Genomic DNA, 7,785 nt, shown 5'->3' with positions numbered 1-7,785 from the left:
TGTACCACGGGCGAAGCCGGGGCGGACCGCTAGTAATATTATAAATGCGAAAGCTTGTGAGGATGTGTATGTGTGTGTTTGTTACTCTTTCACAAAAATACTACTGAACCGATAACAATAAAATTTAGCACACATATAGAGAGTAACTAGGATTAACACATAGAGTAGCTTTTATCCCGGAAATCCCACGGTTACGGAAACTATGCGGGTTTTTCTTTGAAAACGCGGGCGAAGCCGCGTTCAATTTTAATAAATATAATTTCGAATAAAATTTTCAAAGAAAATCCAGCATAGTTCCCGTTCCCGTAGTAGGTACCCATCCTATGTGTTAATCCAAGTTACCTTCTATATGTGTGCTGAATTTGATTGTAATCGGTTCAGAGTATTTGCGTGAAGGAGTAACGATACAAACTTTCGCATTTATAATATTAGTAGTAAAGTAGGAATTAGTAGGATTTAAAAATTATTGACGACAATCTTAGTTATTTGATAACAGCGCCATCTCTGTACCACGTTGTGAACTACCGTGCCTACACTTAGTTTGCGTTCGTTGAACTTTTTTATTGAAACACGTACCAAATGAACTTTGAAATTCCTAGGTCAAGTGTAAGTCTATGAAATTTTCCACTTTTACACACTATCTTATACATATGTACCTATATCTATTTGGTATAATCGTTGCTTACAATAAAAAAATTGGTTTTGTGTTAAATTGGTGATCTTATTAGTCAACTTCAATAACCATAATAAGTAGGTAGGTGTGGATCAAGGCAGGTGGAATTCCTACATCGAAAAAGGGAGGATCCTCGACCAATCTACTTGACTGGCCGTGAAGGCCTCAATGGATGATGTCGGAAAGTTGTATATATTGCTCTGTAGCGAAAACATTTCGCTTGCGCGATTCAGAGCCAGGTGTCGCTACTCGCTACATAGGTATATGAACAGGTGACTTTTTGGATATTATTGAAAAATGGATTTATGTATTGTAGGTACTTATTCATCACTATTATTAATATTTTTTGTGAAATTAAACATGTTATGCTTTGGGGTAAAACCTGTTAATTACTCGTTATGAAATAAATAAATACAAAATGACAATTTACGAAAAAACTTCACAAGTTTTTACAATCACACCAGGTACAGGTGCACAATCGATTCAAGTGATCATAAAAATATTTTAATTGATTGTCAATTATTATCGTTTATCACTATAATAAAGATAACACTACCTATGATCTACATTCTACACTAATATTATAAAGAGGAAAAATTTTATTGTTTGTTTGGCTCCAAAACTATTATATTTTTCGATGTTTTTATCCCGGGTCAACCCGGGCGAAGCCGGGATGAGCGGCTAGTAAGCACTAAACTATAGACAATAGTTTACCATAAAATAATATATGACACAAGGGAATAAGGAAAAAGGGGGGTTCTCACATATTGTACCAGGGCTAGAGGAGCACAGGAGGATAGGCGGTGGCGGGGCAGTGGAGGGGATAGACCTGCAATCGTGGAGGGGTTTTACACGAAATATAGCGGATAAGGTTGGGTCGCCTAAGATCGGATGTGACATAAGATCGGATGCATGGAATAACTCGCAAACTAGGCAATATTCTCTACTGCTACCAACACTACAAGATCCGCCATTTTGTTCTGCCCCTCTCTTCACTCTGCGGCCGGCCAGCGACCAGACGGGACGTGTAGGTACACAGGTGATTCAGCAGAAAAGGTGTATTTTGTGGCGAAAATCGTCGATCCGATCTTACCTACAAAATTTTGATGGCTCATTGTGGAGAGTACTTTCATTGAAATAATGTAATTAATTATTTTGGGGCAGAATTAGCGAATCCTCTTTCCAACTGTATACTTTGATTACGCCTAGGACGTTCACAACCCAAGATCCGATCTTCCCTCCCAATGCCGAAGATCGGACCGAAGTTTAGCTCTTGACTGCGCCTTATGCAATAATGCGCAATAATTATTAACTTTTAATATATTTAACTATCCAATGACGCTATGACTATCAGACCTTAGGTACATTTTCATTATTTAGTCCTAGAACACGGAGGATAAAAGTTTGAGAAACTTAATTAGGATGAGGAGGGAAGACCGGACTAAAAAAACGCAATAAAAAAAAAACTTCTTTGTCAAATTTTTTGAGGAATTTCCTGACTCAATCATTGATGCTCAATGTATGGACGTAAGTCCGGATGTTTTCCTAGTGTTAACATTATTATTAAACGCATAGAAGTGAAGATACTACATAGTCCGATCTTCGGCCGAACTGTTATTTTCTTCACTATGGTAAGTCGAAAAAAGTCTGCTTTTTAGGCTCTAAATTTGCTTAGATAGATAGCATCTACGCAAACCAAAAAATTAGGGGTTAAACAATATTTTTTTGTCATCAATTTACAGTTGACCGCAACAGAAAAACGACATCGAATCATGAGAAATAAAATAAAAAATACAGTACGTATAAAATTTTCGGCATATGCGTCCGATCTTAGGCGACCCAACCTTATTGGTCTGTTAAATACTAGCCAACTATTGCATACAGGGTAAAGGTGCACTCGGCAAACTACATGGACAAAAAGTAGCATAGTGGGAGAAGTTTGCGCATCAAGTTTTAGTACATTATATATGCGCAAGTTTCTCCCACTACAGAAAAATTGGTCAAGTCACAGCACACTTCAAGTGTGGATGAATTGTGCATTTCCTATGCAAAATCTTAAGTTTCTTCACAAAAATTTCTGAATAACTTTACCTCATTATTTTGCTATCTTAATTATTAAAAAAAAATAGTACTCACCTAATACCATATCTGAGTGTATGTTGGGTATAACAGTAGGATAATCAATCACAAACTTAACACCACTCTACGTCACCGTCTCGCCATACTTTCTGAAAATAACATATGATTTGATATTTTATTAACATAAATTTTAATGAAGATTAAACTACAGAAAAATTAAAACTATTAGCTGAAATCACTTCTAAGTGTATTTTAATATCCTGGTTATTATAATATTATGGACTAGGGTAGTCCTTCCTACTCCTACTAATATTATAACTGCAAATATAGAGAGTAACTTGGATTAATACATAGGATAGGTTTTATCCCAGAAATCTTACTGGAACGGGAACTGTGCGGACTTTTCTTTGAAAACGCAGGCGAAGCCACGGGCGGAAAACTAGTTTATCATAAGGCCAGTGCCCGCATTTAATTTAATATTAATCATCCTTTGATAACTTAGGTATAATAAGTACCTATGTAAAAATAATCTAAACAAAACATTATCTAAAATGCTACTCAGTATTAAATATTACACAACATTATATTATAATTGAACATAACTTTACGACAAAACCAATATAAAGTTTATTTATAAAAAAAAGCATATAAAAAACTTAATCCTTTAGAATCAAAATAGAATATTAAACAGCTTTTTCTTTAATCAGTAAATTAAATAACTACATACCTAAATAAATCAAATTTATTCAATCAATGTAACCTCTAATCAAAATACCATTTGCTAAAACTCATTATAATATTTCAAAACCACCACTTTAAATACTACTAGCGGTCCGCCCCGGCTTCACCCGTGGTACATTTTTACGTTTTCTCTACATAAGAACTATCCTCATACTTCAAGGAATATAATAAAAAAAGAATTATCGAAATCGGTCCACCCATTCACGCGTGATGCCGTGACCAAGGAAAACGGGTTTCATTTTTATAATATAATACATAGTCTATCAGCACAGATTGACGTAAACAATTTAAACTCGACTGACACCCCGATGAGCTGATAAACGCCAATCAGATAACAGGCCACAAATAGCTAACCACCTCTATAGGGGACAATGATAACAATACAGATTGAAGATAGTATGACGTAGGTCGTAGGATCTTAGCATAACTATTGAGAAATAATAATAGAAAGAATATATTTGAATAGTTATAATGTGTATAGAGTGTAGTTTTGGAAACAATACTTTGTAAAAAATGTGTCGGTCTGGCAGGACACAGAAGGCTGATCACCTACTTGTCCCAAAAGAAAATCGATCAGTGAAACAGATGTATGAATAATGCATCTGCCCCTTACCCCACTACGGGGACACGGGACTTCACTTTGTGCCCCGCAGTTTTACCTGCATTGCTTTGCTCCTGTTGTTCTTAGCATGATGAAATATAGCCTATAGCCTTCCCCAATAACTGGGCTATCTAACAATAAAAGAATTTTTCATATGGGACCAGTAGTTCCTGAGATTAGCGTGTTCAAACAAACAAACTCTTCAGCCTTATAATATTTAAGTATAGATTTTTGACACATTATAACTATACATGAACTTTGCTTTATATCTGTTTTCTTCAATTAAGAATATGTACACTTGTGTTTTATTTATTTTTTTGTACTGGATGTACTTACTGGATGTGGGAGAAATTAAATTATTAAAATCTGGTTTGATATATTATTCTAAGTGCAAAAAAAACTAATGTGACTAATAAGTTTTTCAAAGGATTAGGAATATTATTTATTTATCAAGTGAAAACAAGGCTTGTTCAATGAATACACAAATCATCAATTAAAAAAACATTAATTAGTTACAATGTGTTATTATTTCTTTAGAGATGCATATATTTTACTTATTTTTTTTTAGAAAGCTATTAGGTACTGGAAAAATGAATCTATTCCTAACTATACCATGGCCATAGAGACCATGAAAGTTTAGAAATAAACTATGGTAATTCTATAATAAGCCAAAAGTAACCTTTAGAAAATTATTCTTTCTCTTAGCAAAAACTCCTGACACACTTTGCTAAAATAACTGTTTGTTTTGAGACAAGTGGTCCGACTCGACAATAACCGGTTTTTATATAAACACCTGTTACTAACACTGTTAAAAGTAAATTTACGCACGCATTAGCAAAAAACTTAAAATTTATATTTTTATAAAAAATTTCAACTTTTAAAACTCACAATGAAACACACGTGATTACGTCATTAGACCTATCCATCTACACATGGTACGAAGTCAAGATATTATCTGATAAAAGTTATTTACAAAACCGTAATTGCACAATTCCTTCGTCGAGTATACCGCTACTTGGAATCTTGATAGAATCATGAATATGAATATATTGGGTATATAAACGTAATATAAAGTGAGATAGACACTTACCGCATAAACGAAAAGAGTTCCTGATTCAAATTTACGCATAAAACGAGAGGATTAAACAAAAATAATTACACAAATCACGAAAATAATAAGACCAACCCGATTGATGAACCGTTCGATCATAGACTAAATTTATTTTTCTTCAAATGTCAAACTAATGCTGTTTCCTGTTTAATGCACAGAGCAAGTTTTGAAATACCTTTCAAATTATTAAATATTAGCTTTTGTTAACATTTTATATTATAAAGATAAGACCTTAGAGTATATATAGTATATAGAGTGCGAACAACCAAGTGGGAACAGTAGGCACAGGTGGGAACAACACGTTGTTCCCGCCGCGCGCGCTCGTAGTCGTGGTTGAGTGCTGACGAAGTGCGTTGCTCTGGAATTTTATTCATATTTAATAAACGTGGTGAAATATGCAGTTCTCTCTTGCAAAAATGATACTATAAAATACACAAAATTGAAATCCATTATCACATTTCATCAGTTAGTCGATTGTTATACTTATTTTTATGAAAATAAATCTAGCATCGCGGGGGTGAAGAGGAGGTGGGAGGCGGACACGCGCAGGCTCGCTCGCGCGCCTCACTGCCGCCACGTGATCGTAGTGATGTGACCTGACCAACGCCGTACTCGATATAAAGTTTACTAGAAGGACTATATTTTAACAAATTATTTATTTAACTTTAAAATTAAAACTCTTTTAAAAATGTATTATAAATAAATTTGTGGTGTGTTTTGTATGATAGACTTTCTTATATTATGAATGCGAATGTATTATAGTGTAAATGTAATGTTACAATATATTTTCTGAACCGCTAAATTGATTTTGAACATTTTATAGTAGAATGGATAAAATTTAATAAAAAAAATATTAATATCATTTATTATATTATCATTTTAAATTATTAATTATTTCTTATTTTTATTTAACATTTTTAAAACATTATTACTTAATAGTTTGATTTATTATTAAAAAAAATTGCACTAAACCTGATCTTTTATTTTATTAACATTATTATAAGAAGTCTACACGTTTTTCTATACATATAATAAATCTGTAGAAGTGTCAATTCTGTACATTGAAAATATTGAAAAAATAAATAGCAGGGGGTGTTACTGGATCGATACCAAACCCAAATATGGGATTAAAAAAATTTTTGTCTGTCTGTCTGTCTGTATGTGAAGGCATCACAAGAAAACTAACGGTTCGATTTCGATGAAACTTGGTATAATTATACCTTATTATCCTGGGCATAAAATAGGATATTTTTTATCCCGGAAAAATACGTAGAAAAAAATAAATCTCAATTTTTCTTAATTTTTCCACGTGGACGGAGTCGCGGGCGGAAGCTAGTAATAATTATAATACAAGAAATATTCAAATGGAATAAACACACTTTATTCAGTTGGTAAGCAAATGTAAAATTACATATTTATATTTTATTCATACATTTCTCCTTTAATAACATAATGAACATAAAATTTACTTATGATACATATTTATTTACATAACTTATCGATAGTTCAACACGCAATTGATACCTACCCATCCCTATTTGTCACACACACATCTATATAGTATCTATAGCTCATCTGCCTACGATGTGCACAAAGAAATTTGTGCAATACACGCGCTCTATACTATATCTATACTCTAAGGATAAGACATAGAACCGTTTTATATATTTAGTGATTTGGTTCCCTTCTTTTTGAATTACTCAAACACAGACATGTATCAAGATAGACTAAGCGAGTGTATGTACTTCCCGTGTCCAAACTAAGTTTATGAAACTTACTTGACGCTGGCCTACACTCAGTCCGCGCTTGCAGTTCGCCAAGGAAAGACGTGAAGCTGAATAAAGTAAAATGCCGAATTGCGCCGTTATAAACTGTAGAAACTCCACAGCTGTGAGTGGCCGAGTTAGCAGAGATGTTTCCTTCCACCGGTAAGTAATTTTCTAATCAGAATATGCACTATTTATTTTAAAATCAAATAAAGAATATCTGTGGAAAACGATCGTGACAAACACGGATACCAAATCATACGAAATGATTCGGAATACATTGCGGCTTTTACTTGGCACGGTAAAGATCGCGTCGTATGATAACAAGCAATGAATAGCGTCTTCTCATTTTTCTGTTCTCATTTTTCTGTCCAATTTTGTGGTTAGTGATGTTCATTTGATGCAACAGTTCTCGATTCTAATCGATTTTATAATCGAACAGAAAAATGATAATTTGAAGGAGCAATTTTTCAGAAAAAAAAGGCATAGATTTTTTTTGTCATTTAATACGACTTGACCTAGAACTTTTAAGTATTTTAATACAAAGGTACTAAAAATAAATATTATGACATGGACGCCATTAGTTAAAGTGTCATCTTGGGAGTTTTTTAAGAAAACTCCTTATTGCTTAGACTATGTTTGTTTTTTCAGTTTTCCAAGTAACCCGAACATAAAAGGAAAATGGATCGATGCAACGGGACATAAAGATTGATTGATTGACAGTTTCATTACTTTCTTTCGATGGCCTCTCTAGTACGTAGTACATGGTAACTCAATGGGCATATGTAAGAAAAAGCTAAAACACATTAGTTTA

The sequence above is a fragment of the Colias eurytheme genome, chromosome 29 (assembly GCF_061535395.1).
Source record: "Colias eurytheme isolate Ceu_HAF_F1 chromosome 29, ilColEury1 Martin Lab GWU primary, whole genome shotgun sequence".
NCBI classification, from domain to species: Eukaryota; Metazoa; Arthropoda; class Insecta; order Lepidoptera; family Pieridae; genus Colias; species Colias eurytheme.
Note: the sequence above shows the minus strand (reverse complement) of the source record.